At 44.8% G+C, this 21,900-nt stretch overlaps 1 protein-coding gene across 2 annotated transcripts in view; it reads right to left on the bottom strand.

Moving 5' to 3' along the window:
- The window catches only part of CNTNAP2 (contactin associated protein 2), a 1,139,689-nt gene that overhangs the window by 495,658 nt on the left and 622,131 nt on the right, over nt 1-21,900 (bottom strand). The window lies entirely within an intron of this gene.

Genomic DNA, 21,900 nt, shown 5'->3' with positions numbered 1-21,900 from the left:
CCCCTGCTCTAACCCCTACACTACAAATGTTGCATACACAAATATTTCCCCTTTTTGGTTCCTCTATCCTTTCCCTAAATTCTGCAGATACTTCAGTCCAAGTCAGGCTTTTTCAGCTAGGGTTTTGTGAAACCTTGGGACTTCTTGAAGGCCCTAGAAGGGTTTCCCAAATGGGAAGGAATTGATTTTTAAATTCATTTTAAAATTTGTTAAACATTTCTTGGATAATATGACCGTACATAGTCATGTTGACCTACCCACCCCCTTCCAAAATGGTCCGTGATTGGCCTGGAGGGGGTGGGAAGTGGAAGGGCCCTGGGAGGACATGTTCATGGACATGTCCATAGCTCTACTTCTCAACCCTATTCTGCAGGATCACACTACTTCTGGGGCTTTTCAAAGCCTGAAGAATGTTTCAGGGGTTTCTCAACAGTAAAAAAAGTTGAGAAAGGTTGGTCTAAGTGAGCCTTCCATAATTTTGGACATTTCTGATAAAGGCTTGACCATCACATAGAAGTTTTAATAAGGTTTTAATAAGAAAGCTTCTTTGAAAGATGCTGTTCTCCTTTTGATATGTCACCTCTCCAAAGGCTTGCTGAGGAAAGACCACATTTCCATGCAGTCTTCTTTAAAAACAAAGAACAATGACGGTTTAGCGCAAATCTAAAATTCATATTGCCAACAGGATGTACCCATCTAGTGTTCTGGAACGCTATGTTTTTATTCAGTTCTCAAAGGGATGAGAAAGCAGGATAAACCTATCCGCTGTTCCTTCCCTCAACCTCTCCTGGCAGCCCAGACGAAACAGCCAGCTCTGAATTTAGACAGAAGACAAATTGGACCATGCTTGGGCCTCATGCGCTCTTTTCTTCCATGCCACCCCTCTCTTTCATTGAGGGATACTGTGCAGCAGCAAAGGGAAGTTAAGCAGGAAACGCCTCAAGGCTATATAGAAAGGAAAGAAATGATGGCCAACCAACCCCCTTATCATTTTGAGTGCCCTCCTCTGCATTTGTCTAGCTCTGCTATGTCTTTTATACGGTAACAAGAACTGCACACAGAATCCCAAATGAGGCTGTACTACAGATCAATACAGTGGTGTTACCATATTGGTTGTTTTATTTTCAATCCCCTTCTAATACTCCCTAACAAAGAGTTTACCCTTTTCATGGCAGCAGTGCCATAGGATGACAGTTTCATTATGCTGTTCACTATGATCCCAAGATCTTTCTCCCTCGCAGCCTCCCCAAGGTCAATCCTGGCTAACATTTGGATGGGAGACTTCCAAGGAGTCCTAGGGTCATGACATGGAGGCAGACAATGGCAAACCTCCTCTGAACATCTCTTCCTTGGAAAACCCTGTGGGGTTGCCATAAATCAGCTGTGACTTAATGGTAAAGAAAAATAATGTTCCAATGGCATAGGGCCTTTGGAGATGCTACACATCAAAATGAGAGTAACATCCATATAAAATATCTATAAAAACCTTACAACAGGCATATGCAACAGAAACCCATCTACAAGACGAGCATGCAAAAGTGGAGGACCAAAACCCATGATAAAAATATAAAGCAATATAGAGGATGGGGTGTGGCTCAACAGAGCATCAATTTGGCCTGCAGAAGGTTGCAGGTTTGGTACTCAGTTTCTCCAGTTAAGAACCAGGAAGCAGGTGATGTCAACGACCTTGACAGAGACCTTAGGGAGCTAGCTGATTCCAGTTTGAATAGACAACACCCACCTGCATGGACCCGTGATATGATTCAATATAAGGCAAAATTAACTAAGATACTCAACATATGTTCCTTCTTGTAGAAACTGTAGAAACATATACATTCATATCATAGGAAAGAGGAGAAGTGGGAAAATTATGTATTTCCTTGCTTGGAAGTGCTCTAGAATAGCGATCCCCAACCTGTGGGCCGTGGACCACATGTGGTCCGTCGACTAATTGGAGGTGGGCCACGAAAGACGCCTTCTCCCCCTCCCCCAGCCCTTTACTTCACCCCCCCCCCCGGCCCTTTACAACACACTTTGGGTGTCATTGTCTCCCATCACTCCCAGATGGGACTCTCTCGTTGCAGAGAAACAAGCTCAGGGTTCCCATTGATTTGTCATTGTCATGAGATAAAATGTCCATGAAAATAAAATGTTCCTTATGTTCATTGTTGTGCCGTGTCTGTATCTTATTTTGAAGGGATGTTTAAACATTACCATAGCGATCAGAGAGCGTTAGGGCAGTGGTTGAGAGTAGAGGACCCCCCCCCCACCGGGCCTCAGTAAAATTGTCAAGCGTTGAGTGGTCCCCGGTGATAAAAAGGTTGGGGACCACTGCTGTAGAACAGTGGTCCCCAACCTTTTTATCACCAGGGACCGGTCAACGCTTGACAATTTTACTGAGGCCCGGGGGGGGGGAGTAGTCTTTTGCCGAGGGCCGCTGCCGCCGCCGCTGCCTGAGCCCCTGCTCCACTTGCTATCCCGCCGGTGCCCCGACTTCTCGCTGGCCGCTGGGGGGCACTGCCAGCTGCGCAGTGCCATGCCGAGGGGTTTTTCATGAAGCTTTTTTCCTTTTCTTCTCATGGCTTCTGTCTCAGTTTTTTTTTAATGCAGTTTGTTTTGCCTCAGGAGAGGTAAAATGGTTAGATTGACTGTTGTCACCTGCCCTGAGCCAACTGGGAAGAACATTATTCTTATATTTTATAAGAATGAAATTATAATAATAACAACAATAGTAGTCCAGTAGCATGCTAGAGAGTTTCTTGGTCAAACCTCCCTTCACCAAAGACTAGGGAACGGTGATCTATCTGTGTATCCTGCTTAACTGATTTTTAATTTTGAGTACATGCACCTCCTGGTAAAGTTCGGGGGGAGAGATCTCCTGTGATCTGCAGACTGCGAGAGCCTTAAAATGTTTGAAATTCTCCCTCTGACATTATGTGGAAGTTTTTTCAGCCTACCACCTGATGCATGCAAAAGAGTGGATTTGAAACGCTTCCTGCCAGGCAGGGCCATCTGTCTGTGAGTCTGCAAATAAGACCAAATTGGGCAAATAAATCAAGCCAAACCTGCCTGGAATCAAACAAGAAAAGACGCCACATAAATATAAATGGATTCTTGCAAAAAGGGGGGGGGGCAGGTAGAGCAGAAAAAAACAGAATCAGAATGGTGGAGCCTGCAGATCATGTGGTTGAATGGCAGCTGGGCAAGGGAGGTCTCTTTGAGTTCTTTTCCATGTTCACAGAATCATCTCATTGGAAGGGACCATACAGATCATCTAGTCGAGCCCTTGCTTAAGCCAGGGTCCAGTGAAAGCATCCCTGACAAGTGTTTGTCCAGCCTCTGCTTTTGAAATAGGGCTGCCAGCTATGGAGACTTTGGGAGTGGAGCCAGGAATGAGTGGGATTAGAGATAGGCAGGTAGGGACCTCAATGGAGTACAGTGCTATGGAGTCCACCCTACAAAACAACCATTTTCTCATGGGTTAGTCTGAGCTATAGGTCCTGCCTGGAGAATGGCATCCATACTACCAGCGAGAGGGAGCTCTCCACTTCCCTAAGCAACTGATTAATGTGTCTTTATTATTAGCTCCCTTGAATGTAAATAGAGTCTTTGATCTACATCTAAGTACATCAGGCAATAGTTGCCAATGTTTTTCAGTTATATTTCTCATGCCAGTATGAGCCATCACAAGTGAGAGGCCCGAAGAGGGCAGTATATAAACAAACAAACAAACAAACAAAAATGGTGCCTTGTTAAAGACATGAGTCTGAAAGGTGCTTAAAAGGAAAGCAACCCCTTTAAACATCCTTCAACTGGCAACTGGAAAAAAAAAGCCCAATATTTTTGGGATTTCTTTTTGGTTCAGACCTTTGGGATAGGTGAAAAATATCAAACTCTATAACTGGCTGAACATTTTCAGCTCAGAGTAGCTGAATGCACACCCTTAGACCGTTTATGCACTGGAGGTTCCATGCCGGGCTGCAGGCTGGAGTTTTAGTCGTGGCAGTTTGCCCCACCTCTTTCTGCACCCACACGGCGAAGCATTTGGCCTGTGAAAGCTAGGGCAGTGAAGTTCCCAGTAAATAAACGGTCCTTAGTGAGTTTTCTGAAAACATCAGTATATAATTCAATACCTTCCTTTTTAATCAAAACATCTAAAATGTTAATCTTAGACCTGTCATTTAGGATTTCTAATTTTAATACTGTGATGTATAATGTTAATACTGCCCAAACTGGATAAGGAGTTCCTCTGAACTTTTGCAGATGATGAAAATATCATCTAAATAGCTTTTATATTGGTATAGATATTATCTTTCTGCAGCATAAAGTTGTTTTTTTAAATAATCTGTACATGAACAAGTTTGCTAATTCTGGGGCAGATATACACCCTGTGGCGGTACCTGAGAGTTGCCAAAAGAACTGTCTTTGAAAATGAAGAAAAAAATTCTTCATCAAACAAATTTCAGCCAAGTGGTATTAAAAAAGGCTGTTAAAGCATTCACTCTCATCCAAAACAACATACATGAGTGCCATTAAATCACAAGCAATTTATTGTGACACCAGCAAGGCATTTTCTAGAGAATTGAGAGGCAGAGGTGATTTGACATCATCTTTCTCTGCAAAATTAAAAGGGTGCAGAGGAGAGTGATGAGGATGGTTCGGGGCCTGGAAACCATGCCCTATGATGAAATGCTGTGGGACTGGTGGATGTTCAGCCTGGAAAAGAGGAAGTAGAGATGGAACATTTGCTGTCGTGAAGTATTTGAAAGGCTGTCAGAGGAGGATAGAGAGCAGTTCCTGTTGACTGCAGAGGAAAGGACGTAATGGAAGGGGCCACACAGGCCATCTAGTCCAACCCACTGCTCAACGCAGGATCAGCCCAAAGCATCCTAAAGCATCCAAGAAAAGTGTGTATCCAACCTTTGCTTGAAGACTGCCAGTGAGGGGGAGCTCACCACCTCCTTAGGCAGCCTATTCCACTGCTGAACTACTCTGACTGTGAAAATTTTTTTCCTGATATCTAGCCTATATTGTTATACTTGTAGTTTAAACCCATTACTGCACATCCTTTCCTGTGCAGCCAAGGGGAACAGCATCCTGCCCTCCTCCAAGTGACAACCTTTCAAATACTTAAAGAGGGCTATCATGTCCCCTCTCAACCTCCTTTTCTCCAGGCTGAACATTCCCAAGTCCCTCAACCTATCTTCATAGAGCTTGGTCCCATGGCCCCAGATCATCTTCTTCACTCTCCTCTGTACCCTTTCAATTTTATCTACGTCCTTCTTGAAGTGAGGCCTCCAGAACTGTACACAGTACTCCAGGTGTGGTCTGACCAGTGCTGTATACAATGGGGCTATGACATCTTGTGATTTTGATGTGATGCCCTTGCTGATACAGCCCAAAATGGCATTTGCCTTTTTTACCGCTGCAGCACACTGCCTGCTCATGTTTAGCTTATAATCCACAAGTACCCCAAGGTCTCATTCACACACAGTGTTACCTAGAAGCGTATCCCCCATCCAATAGGCATGATTTTCATTTTTCTGACTCAGATGTAGAACTTTACACTTATCTTTATTAAATTGCATCTTGTTCTCATTTGCCCATTTTTCCATTGTGTTCAGATCTCGTTGAACTTTGTCTCTATCTTCTGGAATATTTGTCAGTCCTCCAAATTAGGTGTCATCTGCAAACTTAATGAGTAGTCTCTCCACCCCCTCATCTAGATCATTAATCAATATGTTAAAAAGTACTGGACCGAGCACCGAGCCCTGAGGTACCCCACTACTCACCTCCCTCCAGTCTGATGAAACACCATTGACAACAACTCTTTGAGTGCGGTTCTCTAACCAATTCCCTATCCACCTATATATCTGAAAATCCAGATTGCAGTCCTTCAATTTATCCATCAGAACATCATGAGGAAGGAGCTCCCCCTTACTGGCAATCTTCAAGCAGCAGCTGGACAGATCAAGGGTTTGATTCCCTGCTCCCCCACAGGCAACCATTTGGGTGCCCTTAGGTGACCTTGGGCTCCTCACAGCACTGATAAACCTCACAGGGTGTCTGTTGTGGGGAGAGGAAAGGGAAGGTGATTGTAAGCCGCTTTGAGACTCCTTCGGGTAGAGAAAAAGTGGCATATAAGAACTAACTTTTTTTCTTCTCGTTATCCTGTATGCTTTAGGCTGATCCTACATTGAGCAGGGGGTTCCACAAGATGGCCTGTATAGCCCCTTCCAAACATGCCATTCTATGCTTCTATAATCCTCCATAGTGGTCCCCCATCCAAGTATCGATCTTGCTTCACTTCCAAGGTCTGATAAGATTGGGCTAAGCCATGCTACTTTACTTCCCAACTTTAAGCTTCTGTTATCTAAACACATATGATGCTGATTTTTAGGATCTTGTTATATTTGTGGATTTAACGCTTCGGGGTTTTTTTGCAGGGTCAATATGGCTTCGACATCAACAATAAATGCAAATCAAATTTATATCTGTGGGTAATTTAAAAACCACTGGGGATGATCTGAATATGCTGAAGAAAAGTTTTCCGGAACTTTATTTGTTCTCCCCCTTTTTAATACTAAAGGCATCCCCGAATGCCTGCTTCAGGATTTGCCGTATGAATATCCTCGGTGTCTTTAAAATTCACAGAACAGACAGTGCCAAATTAGTCGAGAACTTCATTATTATTTGATCATCCTTTGCCACAGTGGAAAAGGTGATGTATTTACGTGAATGCCTTTTATGAATGCAGTGATAATGAAAGTGTATGAGCGAGGGAAAGCAGAATGATATCCCTACATATTAATATATCATGGGTAGAAGTTAATTTTGAAAGGATTCTAGAAAGATTGGTATTAATAACCAGCGTATTGATGGGGCAAACAGGCGCTGCAAATAGATGGAAGGTGCTGATATTTGCGGCGTTAATTGACAGTCAGGCTCGGATAAGCAAAGCCATCCAGGCTACGAGTCTCGGGAATTTTTTTTTTATTAGAACTTGGATCCCCAGAACTGATGGAGAACGGAACTGTAAGGAGATGCACGTATCAAAAATAGGAAGGATTAGACACTGATCTCAAAATGGAATACTTTGAAAGATGTCTGCCAATCAAAACATTTCATAAAGGCAGATGCTCGCTTTGTGATGCTCTGGGATGAAATTTGTCATCTCCTGGCTCTTTGAAACCGCTTGTAGGTTTAAGAGCATTCTTAGCCTGAGGCTGGCTTTCGCTGTGACAAAGATAAAGCTGTAAGCTACATAGCAACTGGGCACTCATGCAGCAGCTAAAGAACCACGGGCTCATGAAGGGAATCCCCTATTCCACTTGGGGAAAAGGCTGGTAAAATGGCAACATCCCCCTCCCCCAATTTATTTGGGCTAAACTTGCTCCTTCCATTTTAGGAATCCTGGTAGGCTTCTGCCAGAGGTGGAGGGATCTCCAAGCATCAGGTCCGATCCCTGGCATTTCTAGTTAAAAGGATGGGGGGGGGGTAGGTGCATGACTGGTTTATCCATGTAGCACATGTAGCACATGCTACAGGCCCTGCACAGTGCCTCCCCCCTATGGATCAGGGCTGTAGCCTCTCTCCTCCCTCTTTTCCCTTCTTTAAGAACATTTGGAGTGACACCCCTTTCCATTGTGGGGGCGCCCTGCTGCTCCTGGCTGCTCCTGCTGCAACTGTACTCTGCCAGGGCCCCATGAATCCTTAAAAGACTCCTGGGTGGGTAGGTGATATGAAAGACTTAAAGAGCTGCTGCCAGTCTGATTAGGCAATGCAGACTTTGATGGGACCAGGGTCTGATGGGGTACAGTGGCCTCATTTGTTCATGAGTTCTTGCAGTGCACGAATCCTGTTGATTTTGTCATCTGGTGCAATCCCAGGTGCTTGTAAAGCAGTCTGGTTCTGGGTTCCTTGCTTTTTTGTTGTGGAAAGTGCTGTCAAGTCTTAGCCAGCTGACGGTGGCCCCCTGGGGTTAACAAAGCCAGAGTATTTAGAGGGGGGTTGCTATTGCCTGACTCACCAAAGAGACTGTGCACTTCCTTGGCAGTCTCCCATCCAAGTCTTAACCAGGGCTGACCCTGCTTAACTTCCGAGATCATATCAGATCAAGCTAGCCTGGGCCGTTTAGCTCAGGGCTCCTTGCTTCTTTTTCTGGGACAGTCCAGTCTCAAGACTCTCTGTCTTGGCCCACACTCGCATTATGCTTTGGTAGGACTCATTATACAATCAGCAACACATAATCATCCTTGTCTTAGTTGAGTTGTGCTGCAGGCTGCAGGTGCACATTTGCATGATGTGCCTTGTATGTCTCAGGACTCCCGCGCCCCACCTGCAGGAAAAGCAACACATCAGGGAGAAAGCATCTGTACTCAAGTGCGTGATGGGACCCATGCAGCAATGTGTTTTAAAACGAATCCTGAACAATGGACAGCTAAGTTTACTGTTGTTGTTGGAGCCTATTTTGGGTGTACCATAGCAGTTTGTAACCAGGACATTGAATGAGGCCTCCAAAACTGCACACAGTACTCTAGATGTGGTATACAGCAGGACTATGACAGCTTTCAATTTTGACATGATGCCTCTGCTGATAAAGCCCAAGGCTGCATTCCCCTTTTTAACCCCTGCATTACATTGTCAGCTCGTATTTAACATACAGTCCACAAGTAGCCGCCTCGAGCCTTCGGGGGGAGGCGGGGTATAAATATAAATATAATAATAATAATAATAATAATAATAATAATAATAATAATAATAATAATAATAATAATAATAATAATAATAATAATCTCATTCACACACACTGCTCCCCAGAAGAGAATCTCCCACCCAGTATGCATGCTTCAACATTTTTGTGACCCAGATGTAGAATTCTGCACTTCTCCTGATTGAATTGCATCTTGCTCAGCATGTTCAGATCTCATTGATCATGAGCAGAGTAGATTTGCTGTAAAACAAGCAACGGGCAGGGGGAGACCCTGCGTGGCTCCAGATTGTTGCTGAGTGGGCCTTCCTGTGTTCATGAGTGGCCACTCACACAGACATCTTAGAGGGAACAGTGGAGTGCTGGCCTTGCCTCCTCCCCCTGCGTGCATTCAGCATGACTTCAGAAATAGCCAGTGTGCACACAGTTTGACCCGTTAAAGTTCTGTCTATGTGCTCAGAAGCTTGAATTGCACAAAATACTATCCCCCTTCCTCTAAATATGGTTGCGGCCTCCTGCTATGAATATCGTCAGCAACGTCTTGCTTTTACTGCATTGTCTTATACCTGCTAATTCTGCTTTCCGTAGAGTATTCCTTCCGCCAGATGGTTTGTCCTGCACATTGTTTGCTGTGCCTAGTCTCATGGCATTGTTCGCTGGTTTTATGCTGTCTGATTGAACTGTTTTCGAATTTGTCATCCACCTTGAGTCTCAGAGGGGGAAAAACGAGCTATCAATGAAGTCCATAAATAAATGCATCTACAATATACAATCCCTTACAGGAGCAGCTAGAACTAGTAGTGACAGTTCCGGATGTTGTGCCAAGGCTGTAGACCAAGGACTGATCCTTGCAGTTCTCAGTCGACCTTCCCAGGTTCAGCATCCTTCCATCGATCTAGGCTTCTCCCATTGGTTCTGCCTCATCTTCCTGGATCTTTCTGTTTTTCTAGGCCAGGTCTGGGATGCTGTCTAAGCAATAGGTCAATTCTGGCTTTGCCTGTATGGCTCATACCTGCTTGTTTTCTCAGGCCTTCCCAGGTTTGGACAGGCTGGCATCTCCCTCCAAATGTTGATCTCATTCTGCTGAGATTTATTCTGGGTTTTCAGCTGGGTTCTCAGCCCTCTTTTTGAGGACTAACAAACAGCTGGAGATTTTCTTCTGAGTTTGGGTGGAAAAAATAAAACTTTGGTAAGATCTGGTCAAAGTGGGTTCCATTCCTTGGTCATGATGTCAGCATGAAATAAGCAAACAGAATGGGGAGAAGCAAGAGAGAATCAACAGGCTGAGACGGGATTGTGACCGGCGAGAAAAATGGATGTAAACAAGCAGCCGCATGATGCAGTCCAGGCAGGTATAATATTAATGTCTCCATCGGATTTGGGGAGCTGTTGGAATTATTCATGAAGGGACTGGAGCTAACAAAAGGACCTATTTGTTTTCCTTTAAGTGGGAGCTGAGGTTTCAGAGCTTACATTTTACTTTGCCCTGAACCCCCCCCCCCTTTGCGGGGGAATTTATGCAAGCATCAGCAATCGTTGGGGAACTGCTGGAGCCTGTAGGTGGCCTGTGTTGCCAGACCAGGAAGAAATGGGCTGCTGCCTCCCACCAGGCCATTTTTCTTATTGTGGCTGCTATTCATTCATTCATCCATTCATCCATTCATCCATTCACTCATTCATTCATTCACTCGCTTGCTCCTTCGTTCGTTCATTCATTCATTCATCCATCCATCCATCCATCCATCCATCCATTCGTCCGTTCGTTCGTTCGTTCGCTCGGTGCTCGTCCGTCCGTCCATCCATCCATCCATCCATCCATTCATTTGTTCATCCATCCATCCATCCATTCATTCATTCATTCATTCATTCATTCATTCATTCATTCATTCATCCATTCATTCGCCTCTGCCCTCACAAGCTGGGACCAGAAGGCATCAGTGCCCTTTTCTTATGCCACTCCCTAAAGCACAATGGGCTCTCTCAGACATGCTAAACAATGCCATTTCAATCCACTCCAGCAACCCTTTGCAAGGTGATTTTGCCATTCCACACAGGAAAATGTAGGTGCAAAGAGCACTGAAAGTGGATGGAAATGGTCTTCTTCCTGTGCCTTTGAGAGGAACTTTGCCAGCTAAAATTCCTCATGCAACAACATAGGGTGCTAAGAAGAGCTTCACTAGTTCCAGTTTGATGATTCAAGCTACCTAGTTTCATCAGAATGGCACTGAATAAGGTGGTGGAGCTAGATATTCAATGGCAAATGCAGATCCTGTAAATGCAGGGACCATGTGTGGTGAGGAACAGTAGGTGGGGTGGGGAGTGCTTTGTCCATCGTCTTATGTGCTGCTTTCTTCTGCAAATCCCCCCCTGGGCAGCTTGAATGCCATCTGGCTCTTGGACCAGGTTTCCTGGTGGACCAGGAAGTAGCTGAGGGAGAGCCCAACCACCCCTTTTTATCTGATGCAGGAAAACAGGTCCTGCATCTGTCCCTGAAAGTTTAGTTCCAGCCATAGTCATGAAGCAGAATAACCATGTCTTGACAGAGTTAGCATTCACAAGTTCAAATCTTCCACAAGTACCCATGCCCAAATAGGCAATTCACATGAAATAATCAGCCACACATTAAGAGATAGATTTTCCACCTCACGCTAAACCCTCCCCAATGGCATGGTAATTTGAGCAGCGTTCTGTATTTCGTAACTGACAGCGGGCTTTGTAGTTGACGAGGCCCATAATAAGCCAACCTCCCCTCAGCAGCCATTAGAGGAGAGACATTCAGGAACCATTCCTTTCTCTCCCCAGCTATGAAGCAGGAGTCAGGTAAACTCTGTGCTTTACAGATGATAATAGAAATAGAGGGTTTTAAATATTCAATTTTTAGCTCCGCTGTCCAATTCCAGCTGCCAGCTCAGCTTTAATCCACTGACGACGAAACGAGAGAGTGTCCATTTTTTTCCCAAGGGAAAATGCACTAAAAGTGACACTGTGATTTATCGGAGAAATTTTAATCAATGTTTCTGTAGCAGCCCTAGATTACTACTTACACATAATGGGATTTAGGGTGTGCAGTGCCTGGGGCTAAGAGTAACCTGGGAGTATAAATACTCTAGGATTTAATTGGTTCTCAATCCCAAGCACAAACAACTACCTGTAGGTTGTTTCTAGCACAGGAGACAGCAATTTCTAGGAGACAGCAATTACAAATTTAACAGAGACACCACTCAGATTTCATATATATAAATATATATAGCAGCAGGCATCACAATTAGCTGGGACATGCAAAATGACCCCTTATTGGGAGCAAGCATGAGAATAGCTGCTCTCCACCCAACTATAGTCTGGTAGTGCTAAAAACAAGAAGACAAATTATTGTTATTTTAAGCATAATTAATCTTCCTTCTGTTTAGCACTACTCGAATACATATTTTGCAAGATGCTTTTCAAGTAATCCCCACCCCCCTTGCCGTTTAGTTAGGTTGAAACGGTTGGCATTTTCCTTAGCAAAGTTAACAGCTTTTTATTTATTTTTTTACACATTTCTAAAGCCACTGAAGTTGATGGCTTTAGGAATGCTCTATCTCCTCCTTTGGACCATAACCTAATTGCAAACTGCAGATAACACCAGAAATATGTTCCACTTTCCTATATTTGAAATTCATCATAAATACTTTGTGAATTCTTATATGGCTTTCCCTACCACTGTCCTCCGACTTTGTGTTAAAAAATGGATACCAGCTCTGGGTTAGAAAATGCTTGGATATGTTGGGGGGGGGGGAGGTTGGAGTCTGGAGAGGATGGCAAAGGTTCATGGTAACTGTAGTGCATGGACATCAGGAGTTTGGCCACCCCTGCAGAGTCTACGCTTCAAAGCTGCCATTTTCATGACCTTGGTCACCTGGAGATGACTTGTAATAGTGGTGCCACCTGAAGGCAGGCAGCCCTAGTTAAAACAAATGAATAAATTAAAAAGAAAGTTATGGATTCTGTTCGGGGGAACTGCATGATTTGTCAACTTTTCCAGTTAGGCTGAGTTCAACTTATGGCAGGCATGCAAACTGAAATGCGCGGGCAGCAGAAGCTGTTGACTTTCCTGATCTTCAAAATGGAGCAGCTTTCCAAAACATCTCCCCTTTAAAGTGTTTCTGCCCATGTCATTTTGCTGGATGTGCTCATCAATCTTCATGAAGGTTGCTAGGTCCTCTGTGTGTGTGTGTGTGTGTGTGTGTGTGCAGGATTCTGAATTCAGCTCTGAACTTCCCTTTCCCAGATACAGCCTGGCTAGAGCAAGTGGGCTTGGATGGAGATGTGGTTCTTGGGGTGGTGGTTAAGAGCCGTGAGCTCTAATCTGGAGAACCGGGTTTGATTCTCCACTCCTCCTCTACATGCAGCCATCTGGGTGACCTTGGGCCAGTCAGGGTTCTGTTAGAGCTGTTCTTGCAGGGCAGTTTTATCTCTCCCAGCCCAACCTACATCACAGGATGTCTGTTGTGGGAAGAGGGCATGTGGTTGAAAGCAACTTTGAGAGTCCTTCAGGTAGTGGAAAGTGGGGTATAAAAACCAACTCTTCTTCCTCCTCCTCCTCCTTCCCATTTGCATCAAGGCAGGGGCTGCAATGCAGGGATGGAATCATCCTTGGATCTCTTCAGCTGTTCTGCAGGGCGCTTCGATGAGCAGGCTGTGCATCTTAAAACATTCAATTTCTTTCCGACGCCTTGTCTCTCATATTAGTTCAACAATACCCCTGCACTTAGCCTGGTTTCTATCGTAAATTTATAGTAAGACTCTATCTAGCAGTAACCGTTTGCAAACAGAAGTGCTTAAAATAGAGAAACAGGCTCTTTCTTCTCACTGTGTTTTTATTCTCTCCCTGAGATCTGTTCTATAGATTTAGCATAGCCTTGAAAATTATCTGTTGTGGTAGCCTTTCCTTCTGGAGAGTGGGGCACTAGGCACACCTCTCTGATTAGTCTGAGAGATACAAGTGTGGGAAGGGAGGAGAGGCTGTGAATTTCATTGGTGCCAGGGAACATCCCCTCACCCTGCATATCCACAGCTGGCATATGACCATATTCTCAAATACCATATAAAATGTCACAAAAACTGCTCCCTTTCTTGTTGTAAATCTCACAGCAGGAATGTGCATGCATCTAATGAGCTGTGGCAGAAATAAGGCCTTTCATTCTTTGTGATTCAACAGTACCTGGATGGTTTCTGGCCAATGCCTAGATGCACTGTGATTGGTGCAAAAATAAATCTCAGTCATTGCTATCCCTATGTGGGTGTGGGGGTAGGTGGTGGGGTGGGATTTAGCACAGTGAGTACAAATCTGGACTCAGCTGAGTGGTAAAAGGAGACTTCCTGTTGCAGAGCATCTGGGGCTGGTTCAAGACTTTTTGCCATAATAAGCAAAATGTAACCTGCTTATTTGTGGTGTGGTGTGCTCCCCTGGGCAAAGGAAGATGAATTTTTAGCATACTCAGCCTTTTTCTCATAAGAACAGAAGAGATGCTACGTTAGATCAGGCCTATGGCCCATCTAGTCCAAAACTCTATCAGGGGTAGTCAAACTGCGGCCCTCCAGATGTCCATGGACTACAATTCCCAGAAGCCAGGACTCCTGGGAATTGTAGTCCATGGACATCTGGAGGGCCGCAGTTTGACTACCCCTGCTCTACGTCACACAGTGGCCACAACCCAGGTGCCATCAGGATGTCCACCAGCAGGGCCAAAACTCCAGAAGCCTTCCCACTGTTGCCCCCCACAAGCACCAAGCATACAGAGCATCAGTGCCCCAGATAGAACGTAGTGTTTCATCTATACCTTGAGGCTAAGAGCCACAGATGGACCTCTGTTCCAGATGTCTAATTGTAGAACCTTTTTCTCCACTCCATAACAGTTCATGGAGGGAAGTTGGGACAATCATAGAATCATAGAGTTGGAAAGGATCTCCTGGGTCATCTAATCCAACCCCCTGCACTATGCATGTGTGTGACAGAAGCAAATTATGTTTCCCTTTAAGGGTGTGATTGCTTCTAAATTCTGTGCATTCTGTAGCCCAAATTTTATTTTTATTTATTTATTTATTTGTTTACTTATTTATTTATTTAGATTTTTATACCACCCTTCCCTATGGCTCTGGGCAGTTTACAGAATACATTTTGGAACATTTACATGGAACAGTATCAGTATCAATATAACAATATAACAACAATAACATACCGACTCGAAGAGTATTTCAACTGTTTGGCTTGAAGACTGCCAGTGAGGGGGAGCTCACCACCTCCTTAGGCAGCCTATTCCACTGATGAACTACTCTGACTGTGAAAATTTTTCCCCTGATATCTAGCCTATATCGTTGTACTAGTAGGGTAAATCAATCAGTGCTAATCCGGCCAATCCCATGCATGGGCGGGGAAACATTGCCTGCGTTGTGTATATAAATTGAGGTTTTCTGGGGAGTTTCTCAGTCTTCTTGTCACCTGCTACAACAGGTGCTCACTGCTGAGATCACTATTAAAGAGTGCTTTGTTTGCCCAGTAGCCTGACACTGTGCCTACAAACCCCCATATTTAACATAGCCCTTATCATCGCCTTCACCCTTTTCTCCCTCCCTTTCAGCTCTTTAACAAGGATGTTTTTTTCCTTCAACAGCTGAGGGTTGGGGCTTAGTTGGGAACCACGTCTCCAACATTAGGGCAGGAAGGAGCATTGGGCAGACTGCAAGAGGACCTGGCTGGTTTCTCCTTGGGGCAGTGCATCTGGGCCAAGTCATGGGGGCAAAGAATATTTGAGTTGGGTCTGGACAGCATGAAGTATGCTTTGTCTGAGGCGGCTGTGGGAGAAAGAAGATGTCGTGAGGAAAAGAGGAAAAAGCACCACATGACAGACTCAGCAAGACCGAGAACCAGGAACAGGATGTGTGTGCGTGTTTTTTTTTAAGACTTATGGATCTTTCATGAAATATTTCTGTCTCACCCTGGAAAAGCTCATTTAGGTTTGGGAAACCTGGGGGAAGGGAACAAGCTAATGATGATAAACAGGAACAGCAGGGCTGTCTGCTGAACTGTCTCACTAGTTAGTCCTCCCAGGCGCTGGACAGGAAGGGTAATGGGCTGCTAGGAGTATAAAGAGCCCTCATAAAAGCCCTCATGTCGAAATGTCCAAACGCTTTCTGCTGGGGCTAATGGACTCACTTCTGTTCTGGAGCTCTTTATGTTATGCGCATAATTGCCAAAAAACAACAACAAGCACCCACCAGAGCTCTCTCTGGAGAGAGGACTCATGGGGCAATGCACTCCCTTCCCTAAAACTCTCAATTCCTTGAGAAAGCAAAGAAAAGGGAATTAAGTGGATGCGCAAAAAAGGCGGGGGGGGGTAGCTAAGGGTAATGGATACTCAAACTAAGAGATATATTGCCTGTCCTACCAACCTAACCATTACTCAGTCTGTGCAGACACACAGAGATTTTCATAACTCAAAGAACTGAATGCACAATGTTCTCTCCCCCCGCCCCACTTTCAAGTCCCCTGAGGCTCTCTCAGAATCTTCTGGGAAGAAAGAAGCCCGATCATAATACAACAAAAGACAGAGATGGTGAAAGCGCCAGATATGATTTATTCACAGGCAGAGAATTAAAGAATTCCCTCCTGGCTCTGTGCCGCACATTGCAACTGGAAACGCCAGCTCGCGGGGGTAGCGACGACAATGGCTTCTGAGATACCATTCCCTCTTTGCCCAAATATTAATTATGGGACGTGTTGTGAAAGGGTGCCTCAAGGACAACAACAAAAAAGCCCCTTCCAAATTAAAAAGCCGATGGAAAACATCATGACAAGCCTAGGAGGACAGGCTCGCAATGGAATCACAAAGAACGAATGAGTCCAAGAGGTAACTCGCTGAGTATTTCCAGTGCTGCCTTTATGTGATGAAGTCAGTCGTCTTCCCCAGGAACTGTCCTCTCATCCTTTCCACCTGCAATAGCCAGTGCCTCCGGGAGAGGTAGGCGTTGACATCTGTGGGTGCTGCCATCACTGCTTCAAGTGGTCTTCTAAAGAGAGAAAGCCACTCCATGGAAACTCAGCAACACTCTTTTCTAGAGCTGATATGTCTCAGCGAGGGGACTGGAAAAGGCCTACGTAGGGGAGGACAAACTGTGGACCATGCACTACAATTCCCATAAGCCCCTGCCAGTATGCGCTGATGGGAACTGTAGCAGGAACTCATGGGAATTGGACATCTGGAGAGCCACAGTTTGGCCACCCCTGGACAGCTTCTAAAACAGAGCCATCATTGCTTGTCCATGCTTTGTTCATACCACCCTTCCCTTAGTCATCATTTCCTTCTGTGGAAATGGATGTTCTCAAGACAGGGGCTTGCTTCTTTGCTCCTATCTTTTGGTAAATTCACTTTTTATTCAGGCCAGCTACATTGGAAGCCAAAGCAAATTAGAGAATATCAGCAATAGCATTGATTATTGCTTTTTAAAGTCAGAAAAAAGCAATTCTCCCCTCCCCCCTCCCCAATTCCTTTTCTTCATAAAGCAATTCTTGATGCTACGTTTGTAATTTTTTTTAGAAGTCCTGTAAAACAAACATGGAAGAATAAAGGTGTGCTTGAGACCGGTGTCTCTTTCTGGAGCCAGAATATTTTCTGTGTTCCTGGTGGACCAACCAACCAACCAACCAACCAAACAACCAAACAAACAACCAAACAACCAACCAACCAACCAACCAAACAACCAACCAACCAACCAACCAACCAGCCAGCCAGCCAGCCAACCAACCAACCAACCAACCAACCAACCAACCAACCAACCAACCAACCAACCAAACAAACAAACAAACAACCAACCAACCAAAGCTGCAATTTAAATTGGAGAAGAAACAACTAAGGGATGACATGAGAGAGGCTTACAAAATTCTGCATGGGTCAGCAAAGGCAGAGAAAGAATGACTTTTCTCTCTTTCTCACAATACAAGAAGTCATGGGCACCCAATGAAATGATTCAGGGGCAGACTTAGAACTGTTAAAAGGAAGTCCTCCTTTGCCCAAAGTGTAATTAGGATGTGGAATTCACTGCCTCAGAAAGTGGCAGAGACAATGACTGCAGACAGCTTCAAAAGGGAACTGGATAAACATGCAGACCAGTGGTCCATTACTGGCTGCTAGCCATAAGGTATAGCTGGAACATTATGGGCCAGGGATGCTCTGTATCCTTGGTGCTTGGGGAAGACAACAGTGGGAAGGAATTTCTGAATTCTGCGCCCACCTGGACTTTGGCCACCATGTGACAGAGTGTAGGACTGGATGGGACATTGACCTGGCTTCTCTTGGTCTTATGAGCCAGCTGGGTCCCACAGTTGGGACAGGCCTGTCCATACCAAGAAATAAGCCACCAGGATTCTTGGGGCGTCATGCACTAAACTTTGGCAGAGAATTGAAGCAAAGAAACAGATTATTATGGTTTTCAAACTGGGGGTGCATCTCTGATACAAATCCTGGAAGAAATGTCAGTAGCATGTCAGAAGTATACGAGCAGAGGGTGAAGCTTTTGAGATTGTGCTTTAACAGAAGACAGCTTCGTATCCCAGAAATACAGTTCTATCCTTACTTCATGCAGTCCACAACCGAGTTCTAACACAGAAAACATGTACTTTAACTCAAGCCTTTGCTCCTATTAAACCCGGGATAATTTCTCTGCAGAACAGGGGTAGGCGTTGGTGCTCTCTCTGAAATTGAAGATCAGGTGATCCTCGTTGCAATTGATCAATACCTAACCAATTTCTACCAGTGGACAAACACACAATTCACTAGCTATATTTGCTAGGAATATTTACAAAAAAGCGGCACAACTACAGAACCATAAAAGGATTTCTTTCTTTTTTTAAAAGAGGTGTTCTGTGTACGATCTACAGACATCGGGATTAAATGCTCCAGACATTCTTTAAAAAAAAATCCCCGCTGAGGGCAAACAAACACATTGGATTTTAGATGTGACATTTATATAGCTTTCCATGGAATACATTCGGAAGAGGGGAAAAAAGGCACGTGAGATCAAGTTGCTTATAACATAAACTTTGTAAAGTTCAAATGAGTTCATTTTGACTAGTTAGATTCCTCTTGAGAATTTAGGATGCTTTAGGATGCTTAGGGCTAATCCTGCGTTGAGCAGGGGGTTGGACTAGGTGGCCTGTATGGCCCCTTCCAACTCTATGATTCTATGATTCTGGCTAACAATCTATATTTACATAATTGTTTTTCCCTCCTCCCACCTACATCCAACTTTCAAACTGCCTAGGCCAGGGGTAGTCAAACTGCGGCCCTCTAGATGTCCATGGACTACAATTCCCATGAGCCACTCATGGTAATTTTAGTCCATGGACATCTGGAGGGCCACAGTTTGACTACCCCTGGCCTAGGCTTTCCCTTGCCTTGGAAGGTCCTTGCCAGGTTTGCCACGTCAGCTGTGACTTGATGGCACTTCACATGTGCGGACACACAACTGTGCTGCCTGAAAGTATCTCCAGGAGGCCCCTATGTTATTTTGGTTTTCTTTCTTCAGGTCCTAACAGATGTGTGAACCAAAGTCTATCAATTCATTAAGAAAAGAGACTCATAGCATGAAGCACCTCGAGCCAACTTGTTTTAGAATTTGAAGTTTCAGAGTTCTTAAGATCAGTGGTCCCCAACCTTTTTATCACCGGGGACCAGTCAACGCTTGACAATTTTACTGAGGCCCGGCAGGGAGGTAGTCTTTTGCCAAGGGACATCTGCCGCCGCCTGAGCCCCTACTCCACTTAGTTTCCCCCCGGCGCCCCTGACTTCCCGGTGCCCGCTGGGGGGCGCTGCCAGCAGCAGCTGTGCAGTGCCGCGCCGAGGGGGAGCCCCAGCCACGGCAGCCACTGGAGAGCACCAAAGGTGAGCCAGCAGCAGAGTGGCACTACAGCCCCCAAGGCAGCAGCCAGGGAGGAGAACAAGGAGGAGCCGCGACCCGGTACCGACTGATCCATGGACCGGCACTGGTCTCCGGACCGGGGGTTGGGGACCACTGCTTAAGATGACATCACAAACTTTCTCTTCAGATCTCCCACTTTGCATTCAGGCAAAAGTACGGAAGCATCCTTCAGAACACCTTCTGAATAGCAGGGAACAGTCCAAAGTATGTATGTATGTATGTATGTATGTATGTATGTACGTATGTTTTAGGTTGCCCCTCTCCAGTCTTGGGGCAGCTTACAACAGTATATAAAAACATGTCAAATTCAAAATCATTACAATATTTCCAGCTACTTAATCCAAAATCATGCCCTAATGAGCCAAGGGTACAGTTTGTGATGTTCTGCCATGTGACCTGGCTCAAGATGGGGGCATGTTTAGTTTCTGGGTATAAGTGAGAACTGGATGACTTAGCATGCATAGTGAGATAAGACCAGATAGCTAGCTCTCTTGGGGGTTCCTGAGGCCTGAGGGTTGTGATAACTTGTAAATCAGCAGCCTTTCATTCCAGTCTGTTTCTCAAATGCATTTGCAGTAAAACAGCCACTTTGAGGTCTTCCGTTGAGGTTGAAATGTGTTCCTTCAGGATGCTTAGTTGTGTGATTCCTGGTGTCAGAGAATGGAAGGGCATTGCTGGCATTTAATAGTATATAGAATGTTAGAAGAAGAGCAAATGAATGAGCCTGAGAATTGGTGTTATGGCCAGGGAATGTGCTGTCAGTGGCACCAAAGTTGGCATCTGAGTTTATGGCAAGCTCTGGCACCAGTGTCCATGTTCAAATTATTCTGTTTATTCCTGTGGCCATCACTAAATCTTTGGGCAGCAAATTCCCTATTTTAATCACACTCTCTGTAAAGCAGTTAACAAAAGGTAAGCAGTCTGTTTGGTCGCTGTTAACCCTGTTTTCCAGTCTTCTCTGGCTTTGTGTGTGGTTTCTCTTGTTTTTTCTTGGGAAAATATATACAGAGGGTCTGGGTCATTTTGTCCAATGCAGAACATTCACAGCTAGCTCTTCCCCCCCCCCCCCCATGATGTCTTCTGTATGCTCCAAAGAAGGCAAAACAACTTCCAGCATTCCTGAGACAATTTGACCAAGAGGAAAATTCCTTCCTGACCCAAAACTAGCCATCAGCATTACCTGGACATCTCGTATGGCTGCTAGTGCCTTAGATGGCTCCTGTGATCCATGCAACAGTCACCTCCAGATTAGACTACTGCACTTGCTCTATGCTAGGCTACTCTTGTATCTGACCTGAAAGCTTCAACTGGTCCAGAATGTGGCTGCCCTTGTCCTTACCGGAACCAGGTAGAGACTGCATATTCAACCAATGCTCTCCCAGCTGCACTGGCTCCAGACTGAAGGCTGAATCAAGTCCAGGGTCCTGGTTCTTAATGTTTAAAGCCCTAAGGGGTCTCGGACCTTCATACCCGCAGGACCATCTTGTCCACTACGTCCTCCAAAGAAATCTATGATCAAGCACACAAAACCTGCTCAAGATCCCTGTCCTCAGAGACATCAAACTGGCCTCAACGACCCTGGTAACAGCCTGTTGGACTGCTCTCCCAAGTGAGATCAAATCAAAGCTGTTTCACTAGGCTTATGGCTGAGGTCTACAAATACCACCAACAAACTGGCCTCCCTACATAGATGTCAAATTTCTCTATGCCCATCAACATGTAACAGCAAAATCCTTTACCTCTCCACTGGAGAGAAGGTGATGAGTTCCCAATTGTTTCAATGGAAATTTGATTGTCCTAAAATATTTAAAATATTTTAATCATTGTTTTATTTCATGATACGTAGTAAGCTGCCCTGAGCCCTCAGAGAAGAGCGAAATAGAAAATTGAAAATAAATAAGAAAGGGCCCAAGAACCAAACTCTGGCTCATTCCCTTCCCACCCCCCTCTCACAATCTGCCTAAATTCATAATGTGTCCTCTTCTCATCAATGATATTTCAGTCCTTGCAGCTAATTTGATATGCAGGTATGGAATCTATCTTTTAAACAAATCCAAGAAGACACGTTCCAAGCAATTGAAATTTGGACAGAAAACTCAATTCAGCCTCCCGATAAACACATCATGCATTTTTTCAAAATTCATACAGGAATAAAGAGCTTAAGGCAGATCTCCACTGAAGTCCATGAGACCAATCAAGCATTCATTTTCATGGCATCTTAAAGGCAGGAAAAGCTC

Source organism: Paroedura picta, chromosome 11, assembly GCF_049243985.1.
Source record: "Paroedura picta isolate Pp20150507F chromosome 11, Ppicta_v3.0, whole genome shotgun sequence".
NCBI lineage: Eukaryota > Metazoa > Chordata > Lepidosauria > Squamata > Gekkonidae > Paroedura > Paroedura picta.
This window is presented reverse-complemented; position numbering and strand designations above follow the sequence as displayed.